General features: G+C 41.4%; 1 non-coding gene across 1 annotated transcript; it reads right to left on the bottom strand.

Annotated features, from left to right (window-relative positions):
• Positions 1 to 5,602: 5,602 nt before the first annotated feature.
• Positions 5,603 to 5,707, bottom strand: LOC128061913 (U6 spliceosomal RNA). Its single transcript, XR_008200764.1, has one exon. It is a non-coding gene; the product is annotated as a U6 spliceosomal RNA (small nuclear RNA).
• Between the last annotated feature and the right edge of the window lie 5,988 nt (positions 5,708 to 11,695).

Here is an 11,695-nt window from a genome sequence, read left to right as displayed (position 1 = left end):
TGTTCAGGGACATCAAGAAGCCTGTAACTTTTTAAAAAAATTTTCTGATACAGTACTTCCATTTTAATCTTGCCCTTCTACAGGCAAAACATAGATAAATTAATCTACTATGTTAGGGTTGCTTTGTTTTATTTAGTATACATTCCTGAAAAGCTTATTTCATGAGCCTCCTCATATAAAGGTGAATTAATGCTTCTGGAATATGAGGAACTCGATTCTAGTATTTAGAAGTCATTCAGACTGGGACTTCTTGAACGATGCCATCTGAGTAGTACTGTGGTCACTGCAGGCTGGTTTGTACAGTTTTTCCAACACAGTAAGTATGAGGGGACAGCAGAATCTCCAAGAGAGTCTCTAAGGTTCGTTTTAGGTCTCCTATCTGCAGGCAGCTTCTTGAAAATGGAGAATACAGCAGCTGCTCTAACCACCGGAGGGGGCAATTTCATCAGTTTCAAGCCTGACTATACTGAAGCAAAGCTTTTCTTGTGACAGCAGGCTTTTCAACAGATGGTGAGGAGTTTGTTTACCAGTTGCAAAAGAGAAGAGCCAGGACCCTTTGTCAGTTGCAGGCTGGGTTGGGAGAGTGCCTCAAGCCTGTGATCCCCTCTGTGAGGACTGGGAGAATACTGGGTACAATGCAGGCACCCTGAACAGCTCCCCAAAACTCACACAGCTGTTCCCGTCCCATTACAGGTCTCATCCAAGAGAAAATAAGCACTCTCATGGGCTTGCTTTTCTATGGACAATCTAACACTTTGCTAAGCTGCCATACTAAATATGTTGTTCTTTAAAGGGAAACTCTCAAAATTTGGGGGCAGGTGGACTGCGATTCTGAGTTTAGTCACACTCAGTTTAGTCCAGTTCCTCAGTCGTGTCTGATTCTTTCTGACCCCATGGACTGCAGCACGTCAGGCCTCCCTGTCCATCACCAACTCCCAGAGCATACTCAAACTCATGTCCATTGAGTCAGTGATGCCATCCAACCATCTCGTCCTCTGTTGTCCCCTTCTCCTCCTGCCTTCAATCTTTCCCACCATCAGAGTCTTTTCCAGTGAATCAGTTTTTCACATCAGGTGGCCAAACTCTCGGAGCTTCAGCTTCAGCATCAGTCCTTCCAATGATTATTCAGGACTGATTTCCTTTGGGATTGACTGGGTTGATCTCCTTGCCATTCAAGGGACTCTCAAGAGTCTTCTCTGACACCACAGTTTGAAAGCATCAATTCTTTGGTGCTCAGCTTTGTTTATGATCCAAGGCTCACACCCATACATGACTACTCACATTATTTCACCAATATACATCCTTCAAGATACTGGTGTTTAAAAACAGGAGCTTTTTAGTAAAAAGAAAAAAAAAGCAAGGTCTGTGCCTATTCCACTGACCGAGAACAAAAGCCCAACTCAAACTAGCTTAGTGAAGACAGAGAGGAATTCCTTGGGTCACCTAACAGAAAGGCCCAGCAGCATGCTCCCTTCAGGAATGGCTGGCTTGAGAATTTCATGTCTTGAGGATGCTGCTGCTCCCTATCCACCTCTTGAACTGCTTTCCTGTGTGTTGACCTCAGTCAGGTAGGGACTCTCCTTATCAGACCAAGTGCTTCTGGGCAGTCTCAGGTTTAAATGGCTCTTATACTTAATGACTCCACCAGAAGGTGAGCAGTTCATCTCTAAAAACTCCAGCAAAAGCCTGGAATGTATCTCACGATATGTGCCCACCTGTGGACTCAGCCAGGCCATGACCACCACAACTGCAAAGCTTATGGGCAGTGGTATGGATGCAGTGACCTAGAATGAGGAAGGGTTGGTCTCCAAACAGGAAAAAAAATTATTTCTGGAAGAAGAGAGATGGGATGCTAAAAATTAAGAAATCTGTTATATCTTACAATTTGTAAATAACTTACCATCGTGCTTAAAGCATAAAGAACTTAAAGAAATGTAGCTAAAAGAGAGGGGAATGATAGTGAACAAGAAAATAACAATAATATTTCTGAGATGATGAAGATAAAGATCACTGTTATTTCAGTATAGAACTCATTGTTCTGTGTATAACTTACCTGGACTATTGAGCTGCAAACTTGGACACAGAGGATGTCAGTGCTGTATGATTATCAGTGAGAAATTATGAAAAGGTGAAGAAAGCATATTCAAGGATTTGAGAAAATTGACATTGGGGCATAATAAATAATTCTGTGATCTAGGAAACAGATAGTTGGTTTTATGGTCCTGCTCCAGCCCACCAAATGTATCATTGGGCAAATTTGAGCAGAAATATCTGTTCTCAGCAGGCCCGTAAAACATGACTACCAACCACTGGGCCTTTGTCCAGACTGTATTCCCAGCCTGAAGTGTTATTGCCCTCCTCTCTGTCTCTCCAAGTCAGCCCACAGTTTGAGGCCGTCTCTGCTATGGATACTGTTCCAACTCTCATCCATCTCTCATCTTTCTCATAGCGTTCTGTTAGCCCTGTAAAGTTCCTGGGAAGATGAGCAAAATCTTACTTTATAGAGTTTTGCATCTAGAGCAGAATCTGATGCTTCATCATAGTAACTGTGCATTGTCCCCTGCACGTCAAGGACACAGGTTGAGCTACCTCCTGCTTATCCTACTCAGCTTTAAATGCCATCTTCTCCAATGAGCTTTCCATGACCCTAAAAGTTAGAGCAGGCGTCTCCCGTACCATTTTCCAAAGCCTCTTCAGCCCTCCAGGTATGCATTCTCTTTGTGTACTAATAACTTTGAATACTACCAACTCAACATCTTCAACGAGTCTTTGATCTGCTTAATAACTGAAAAATAACTCACAGGAAAAAAAAAATTACAGAGCCATTTAATCCGAAATGACATTGCATTCAATAGAATACATGAGCATTCAGCGAAAGGAAAAACTCAGAAAGGTTTCGGGGGCTGCTGTATTTCATTCATCACAGTATACTTAGCCTTGCGCCCAGCACCTAGAACAGATAGAATACCAGATGTCGGTACCTAGACAAACAGAATAATTTGGAGGAACGCTGAGGGATGAAGAGGGGCATAGAGGGACGGGGGCGGGAGGAAGCATTGAACCGAGTGCTAAGCAGGAACTGAATCTGAACACACAGGGCTGAGCAGATTATTACTGCATGTAGCTTGACTCTCCTGTGAAATTATATGAATCACACAATCCTTGACTCAAGGCAGAGGTAAACAAGAACCTTTAAAAAGAGGTTAGAAAAAAAAAAAACACAAGAAGAGACTAGAGGTTTGAAACAGTGAGAGTGAGGGAAGCAAGAAATGAATGAAATATACAGAGCTTTATATTTTTTTTTTAATATTCTGAATTCTAGAATGCCTAAAAACAGTTTTATCATACCAAAGTCAGATTATCTTGCAATGGATTCTGTGTAAAAGAAGTATAGTGAAAGTCGCTCAGTCGTGTCCGACTCTTTGTGACCCCATGAACTGTAGCCTACTACGCTCCTCCATCCATGGGATTTTCCAGGCAAGGGTACTGGAGTGGGTTGCCATTTCCTTCTCCAAAAGTCACTCAGTCGTGTCCAACTCTTTGCGACCCCAAGGACTCTACAGTCCATGGAATTCTCCAGGCCAGAACACTGGAGTGGGTAGGCTTTCCCTTCTCCAGGGGGTCTTCCCAACCCAGGGATTGAACCCAGGTCTCTCATGGTGCAGACGGATTCTTTAGCAGCTAAGTCACAAGGGAACCCCATTGTTTTTAATCAAGTCAAATGCTTTAAACTTTGATCAGGAACTAAAAAATCATATAACTTTTATCCCCAAAAGCATCTCTCTGACAAAACTAGGATGTATTTCCTTTGAAACAGAAAACAATGCATTAGTGGCATGAAGGTTAATAAAGAGTTCTGGGTGACCTATTGTTTATCAAATCACTGGTCTGTGTACACGGGCTGTGATGAAATAATCAGTCCACAAGAACTCAATACACTCTGGGAAAGATCTCTGTGTGTTGTACCCAGGGAACCTAAAATGAAACTTGAAGCAACTGTGTAAAAGGAACAGGAAAACAACCCTAGCTGTTATCTCTTATTGAGTCTATTTTTTGTAGAGAATCCTGAGAAAACAAAAGCCATCTTGTTTGAAGTGTTTCTGCCTTCTTCAAGTTTGAGGGGGAGAAAAAATCCGTTTGAAGTACTTACAAATTAAACATTGTGAAGAGTATTTCTTCCTTCATATCTGAAATAACTAATTCTATAATTGGACCATTTTGCCTTTTAAAAATTTAGTTTTAGCACCTGCTTGTGCCTGGAGCTCAACACATTGCAGAAAATACAAGAGACATAAAATTGCATCAACATCACTTGGAAACTGGTTGGAAATACAGGTTCTCAGGCTCCACCTCAGTCTTTTTTTTTTTTTTACTTTATTTTACTTTACAATACTGTATTGATTTTGCCATACATTGACATGAATCCACCACAGGTGTACATGCGTTCCCAAACATGAACCCCCCTCCCACCTCCCTCCCCATAACATCTCTCTGGGTCATCCCCGTGCACCAGCCCCAAGCATGCTGTATCCTGCATCAGACATAGACTGGCGATTCGATTTTTACGTGATAGTATACATGTTTCAATGCCATTCTCCCAAATCATCCCACCCTCTCCCTCTCCCTCTGAGTCCAAAAGTCCACTATACACATCTGTGTCTTTCTTGCTGTCTTGCATACAGGGTCATCATTGCCATCTTTCTAAATTCCATATATATGTGTTAGTATACTGTATTGGTGTTTTTCTTTCTGGCTTACTTCACTCTGTATAATCGGCTCCAGTTTCATCCATCTCATTAGAACTGATTCAAATGTATTCTTTTTAATGGCTGAGTAATACTCCATTGTGTATATGTACCACAGCTTTCTTATCCATTCATCTGCTGATGGGCATCTAGGTTGTTTCCATGTCCTGGCTATTATAAACAGTGCTGCGATGAACATTGGGGTACATGTGTCTCTTTCAATTCTGGTTTCCTCGGTGTGTATGCCCAGCAGTGGGATTGCTGGGTCATAAGGCAGTTCTATTTCCAGTTTTTTAAGGAATCTCCACACTGTTCTCCAAAGTGGCTGTACTAGTTTGCATTCCCACCAACAGTGTAGGAGGGTTCCCTTTTCTCTACACCCACCCCAGCATTTATTGCTTGCAGATTTTTGGATCTCAGACATTCTGACTGGTGTGAAGTGGTACCTCATTGTGGTTTTGATTTGCATTTCTCTGATAATGAGTGATGTTGAGCATCTTTTCATGTGTTTGTTAGCCATCTGTATATCTTCTTTGGAGAAATGTCTATTTAGTTCTTTGGTCCATTTTTTGATTGGGTTGTTTATTTTTCTGGAATTGAGGTGCATAAGTTGCTTGTATATTTTTGAGATTAGTTGTTTGTCAGTTGCTTCATTTGCTATTATTTTCTCCCATTCAGAAGGCTGTCTTTTCACCTTGCTTATATTTTCCTTTGTTGTGCAGAAGCTTTTAATTTTAATTAGATCCCACTTGTTTATTTTTGCTTTTATTTCCAGAATTCTGGGAGGTGGGTCATAGAGGATCCTGCTGTGATTTATGTCGGAGAGAGTTTTGCCTATGTTCTCCTCTAGGAGTTTTAAAAATATGGAACGCTTCACGAATTTGCGTGTCATCCTTGCGCAGGGGCCATGCTAATCTTCTCTGTATCGTTCCAATTTTAGTATATGTGCTGCCGAAGCAGTCTTAATCAATCAGGATCTGCATTTTAGCAAGAGCCCCAAGTGATTTGTATGTGCTTGAGAATTTGAGAAGCAAAGTTACGGCTGTGAGTTGGAATCATGTGGGCTTGCTTTTGTTTTTTTTTACTGCTCTTGGTGGCTGAGACTGTAAAGAATCTTCCTGCAATGCAGGAGACCCAGATTCGATCCCTGGGATGGGAAGATCCCCTGGAGGAGGGCATGACAACCCACTCCAGTATTCATGCCTGGAGAATCCCATGGACAGAGGAACCTGGCAGGCTACAGTCCATGGGGTCACAGAGTCAGACATGACTGAGTGACTAACACTTTCACACTACTCTTGCCTGATCTCTTTCTAGAGATGGGGTACATCCTGGGCATGGGAATGTTTCTGAAGATTCTCAGGTGATTCTAATGTGTCGCCTAGTTTCCGACTCACTGCCCTGAGTCACAGCTCTGGTGGTTTTAGTCTGTTGCAGCTTGTGAACACATGCTAAAATGCAGATTCTGATTCTTGAGGTCTGGGGTGGATCCTGACAATCTGCATTTTTAACCAGTTGCTGGGTGATATTGCAAAAATTTTTTCCCCTCTTGTATCTTCCTCCATAATACCTAGCTCCAGGCACAAGCAGATGCTAAAGAAATAATTTTTCAAGGACTCATTTTTTTTCCCAGTAAAAGGATAATTGCATTTTATGGCTATTTTTCACATGTATTTTTAAAGCAATGGCAGCACAAACTGAAACCCCTAAGAAATAAGAGGAAATTAATGTTAGCTTAAATATTATGGCCTGCTATGGGTTGACATATTTCTCCCCAAAATGACACAGGGAAATCCTTATCTCCACAACCTCAGAACTGATTTGGAAACAGATGTCATTGCAAGTTTAATTAGTTAAGTTAAAAGGAGATCCTACTAGGGTAGAATCCTTAAGGGCCCACTATGGGCCCTTAATCCAATGTGTCTGTGTGTGTGTGTGTAAGTGTGTGTGTGTGTGTGTGTGTGTGTCTGTGTGTGTGTGTGCACATGTGCACTTTGCTGCTCAGTCGTGTCCAACTCTTTGCAGCCATGAACTATAGCCTGCCAGGCTCCTCTGTCCATGGGATTTTCCAGGCAAGACTACTAGAGCAGACTGCCGTTTCCTCCTCCCAGGATCTTCCCTGGAACCCGCATCTCCTGCGTCTCCTGCATTGGCAGTACCGCTGCACTGCCTCTTTACCACTGCGTCACCTGGGAAGCCCAATCCAATACGACTTGTGTTCTTATAAGAAGAGAAGAGACACAGTGACAGATCCACACTGGGTCACGTGACAGTGGAGACAGGGATTGCCGTGATGTATCTGCAAGCCACGGAACATCCAGGACTGCCCACACCTACCGGAGGCTAGGAAAAGGCAAGCAAGCTTTCTTCCCTAGAACCCTCAGAGGAAGCACAGCCCTGGCCACATCTTGATTTTAAACCTCTTCTCTTGAGAACTCAGAGAATTAAATCTTTTGTTCTAAGCCACCAGCTTGTAGTAATTTGTTATGGCAGCCCTAAGCAACTGGTGCACAGCCTGTCTTCCAAGTACTTATTGCAAAGGCCAGGATTTTTTGTTGTTCTGCCATTTTTTTTTTCCATCCTGTCTATTTACAAAAACTAGATTGATTTGCCTATGGCAACTTCAAATTTGGCTCATTACTTACTATTACATATAACGAGGGAAGGAATTATAAACAAGAAGCAAGTGAATAGAGTTCTACTGAAAGGGAAAAAATGAAAGAAAAGGGGATACTTAAAACTGAAGGAAAGAAAAAAGAACATACACTTATAAAGTTCACTATAACTAATCTTAAATTGGAGGAAAAGAAAAACAGTTCTCAAAAATGAAATAAACCTTTAGTGGAAATACATTGCTTTGTGGTCATACCCATCTAGACTGAAAACCTAGCCACATCAGCGGATTTTAAAGAAGTCATATAACATTCATGAATACATATAATGGGAACGCCAATGATGCTATTCACCCATAGAAGTTGGTGTGAGAATTGTTAAGGGTTCAGCAGTCTGTCAAACCATTCATAAGTAGCAGATATTATTATCAGAAGACTGAAGAAAGAGCACGGAGCGTCACTTAGGAAGTTCTCCTCTAACCCTTTTCATTTGTTACAAAATTAATATGTTTAATCAGCTCAGCAAAATACCTCAAGCCCAACTGAGAACAGAAAATATGGAATTGGTTAAAATCCAACAGTAGCAAGGCAGTAAACTCTGTGTAGGAGAGAAACACCTGAACTATGGGCTGGCCTCTGTGGTCAAGTCAAGGACACAGGTGCCCAGGAAGAAAAGGCCCTTAAAGGGGGCGGCGGGGAAAGAAGCAGTGACCCTGAAACAAACGTGCCCTCACAGTTTTCCCCTGTGTCTATTTTGAGTAAATAAAATGTTTTCCCTTTCTGTGTATTAGAAACATGCCTGGTCTTATTTCTAAACTGTTTCTAATAAGAATGTCTGAGCAAAAACCAAAACTGATGAAAACTTTATTATGTGTACATTTTTGTACAGAAGAAAAAGAAAATTTACTTTTGACCTTTATTATTAAACTTCAAAATGAGAAAAAACTAAGTCAAATTTATAACATTCTGAAACCAATTAAAATTCAGTACAAACCAGTATTGTGATTTTTCAAATGTTCATTGGACAAGAAAAAAGTAGTGAAGTTTATTCTGTGTAGAGACTAAAATAAAAAAAATTTATTTTCAATAAGGATACAATATAATCTGTCTCTCTGCAAGCTTTTTTGGTCAGAAGAACTTCTGAACTATCACCAAGCAGCCAAATAACTATATAATTTACTTTAACCTGCAGAATTATTAGAATTAAAGGAAGAATATTGTCTATTTAGTAGATTAGAGAGAAATTCTTTTCTTGAGACATTTGCTAATATCTGTATATTTGCATCCCCTCCCAAATTCATATGTTAAATTCTATCTCCCAATACGACAATTTTAGGAGCTAGAGCTTTGGGGCGATACTGAGTGGAGATCCATGAATGAGATTAGTGCCCTTATAAAAGAGACTCCAGAGTTCCCTAGTCCACTTCCACCTTATGAGGACACAGACTTTGCTGTCTATGAATTTGGAAGCAGATTCCACATATTGATCTTGGATTTTCCAGCCTCAAGAATTGTTAAGAATAAATATTTGTTGCGTAAAGTCACCCAGATTATGATATTTTATTATAGCAGCTGGAACAGACATTAGAACATTCTTCCAATTTCACTATAATTTACCTTTGTACAGGCCTGACTTTCTGTGAAACTCTGAAGGACAGAAATTGCTGAATTCATGGTAATATGCTCAGGACACTCTAATTGCTCAAAAAATTACATTGAATGAACTATTATAAAACTATGGAGTGGACCTTAATATTCTCTGATGAACTGTACCAGGAGATACCTGAGACAGTGAACACTGTCCATTTTTTTGATCTCCCAACCATCTAAACCTCCCTCATATATTAGGTTCGTCAAGAAGTTCATTGAAGTTTTTCTGTAAGATGGTATAGAAAACCCAGACCAACTTTTTGGCCAAACCAATATTTAAAGCTTTATACAACTCCCTTTGTATAAAGGTAGATACTCACTTCCCCAAGTTTCTGGTTACTCCAATCCCCCATTCACATTTCAAACTGGAACTTCATGACACTGACAAGCAGAGATGCTAGAGAAGTCGCTCAGTCGTGTCTGACTTTTTGTGATCCCGTGGACTGTAGCCTACCAGGCTCCTCTGTTCATGGAATTTTCCAGGCAAGAGTACTGGAGTGGGTTGCCATTTTCTTCTCCAGGGGATCTTCCCAACCCAGGGATCAAACCCAGGTCTCCCGCATTGCAGGCAGATCCTTTACCCTCTGAGCCACCAGGGAAGACGCAGAGACGCTGGAGGTTCTACCATGTTGATGGCAGATGAAGAGCCAACTGAAATCCAGTTCCCAAGACGGGCAGTGCCAGCAGCATCGTATACCACACAGAGTGCAGTGTCCCCTGCTCCCAACTCCTTCTGATCCTGGTTCTCAAGCCTTTCTGGGGATGCTGTGAACCACCCAATATCTTCTAGATAAATCTCTTTTCTGCCTGAACCATTCAAAGTTCACTTCAGTACCCATAATGAAGACTCCTACTGAATTCAACTGGACTCTACCACTGATCAGCAAACTGACAGGCTCACCTAAAAACTCTGGGATTAATAAAATGATCTACTTGTAAACATGACCATTTCTGACTATATGTCTAACCACCCTTCCTGTTCTAAAATTCTTTGATGCCAATTAGGGCAGTTTCAGTGAAGGATGTAAACATTATGTTAACCCCAGACCCGTGCTTCTTATTCATTCATCAACATGCGTGTGTGTCTTCTAGATGGATAGACCAGACACCAGTTTTTCCAGAATTGCTTGGGTCTTTTAAAAATATAGTAAGTAGGGGAGTTCTGGACCTTGGGTGATTAAATTATATTAGGGCCAATCCTGAGAATTCTACATGCCCCATTGCCCAACCCACAACTGTATCTCATATACCACTGACAGTATCACTGAGCAGAGAAAGAAAAAATGTTCTCTGGTCTCAATTATGATCTGTAGAGCTATTTGGTAAAGTGCCCTCATGGGAGTTAAGTATGCTGAGTGTGTTTCTTTATTATTCCTGACCGTCACATGAATCAGACGAAGTCATTCTTATCTGAGAAGGAAAGGCCCTGGCAATTCTGTTGCACAACTGCTGGAGTGCTTTTTAAAAGCAGTTATGTGAAAAGAAAATTCAAAGAAAGCCATATTACACAGGGGGGGTCACCTGCCATCACATGGGTGATGGTTATCTTGTTTCCCTGATCTTCGTTGCTAACAAAGAGCTCATGTACTTTGACACTTATCAGAACAAGGCACTAATCTTCTTTCACTTACACATAAGGTATCTATTCCAGAAGAGATTTGACTAGGAGCTTAGCATGGACTCCTTGCCCTTTCCTCCATTCCTATAATCTAAAAATCATTCAGTGGAACTTATAAGAGCTGCTGCTTTGTAGTTTGACACTGAGAGGATAACTTTGAAGGGTTATTAGGAGGACCCAGCTGCATTTTTGTTCTAAAAGAGTTAGGAGAAAGTATGTGAAATACAAAACATCCATTAAAATTCTCATGCCTATATCCTAAAAAATTACAAATGCCCAAATTTACAAGTAGTGGCTGTGTGCATGTGCGTGCTAAGTCACTTCAGTCATGTCCGACTCTGTGTGACCCTGTGGACTGCAGCCTGCTAGGCTCCTCTGTCCATGGGATTCTCCAGGCAAAAATACTGCTGTAGGTTGCTGTGCCCTCCTCCAGGGGATCTTCCCAACTCAGGGATCAAACTCACGTTGCCTATGTCTCCTGCATTGGCATGGGGGTTCTTTACCACTAGTGCCATCTGGAAGACCAGTGACCATGTAGTTTACATCAAACAATGCTGTGTCCGTTTCTGCAAGTCCTTGTTACAGCCAGACATAAATCTGCAGCTATGAACTAGCTTTATGACATGAAGAATAACCTTTACAGTTAGGATTTAAAGCCTTCTAATGTAATTTTGGGAAGAAGACGCTGGCAACTCTTGCAGCTCACCCCCTCCAGAGCTTCTGGGCAGGTAGAAACAGAAGGTAAGAGAAACAAAGCTTAGAGACAGAGAAGGGGTGAAGATTAGATCCAGCTCTTCCCTGTTTCCTCTGGTGATCGGCACCTGAAACCTTTCAAAAGGTCAGTTCACTCAGGTCTACCTGAGTGACTCTAATAATGATTTTTTTTTTTAAGTAAGCAGGAATTATGCGAGTGACTTTTATTAGTGATCTCAAAATTTGGGGTACAGAAAAGGTACAATGGATAGTGCTAAAAACTGAATAGAAGAGGCACTTCCCTGGTGGTCCAGTGGTTAGGGCTCTGTGCTGTCAGTGCAGGGGCTTGGGTCCAACCTCTGGTCAGGAACTAAGAT

This window comes from Budorcas taxicolor, chromosome 16, assembly GCF_023091745.1.
Source record: "Budorcas taxicolor isolate Tak-1 chromosome 16, Takin1.1, whole genome shotgun sequence".
Classification (NCBI taxonomy): Eukaryota; Metazoa; Chordata; class Mammalia; order Artiodactyla; family Bovidae; genus Budorcas; species Budorcas taxicolor.
Note: the sequence above shows the minus strand (reverse complement) of the source record. Positions and strands in the feature narration are given on the sequence as shown.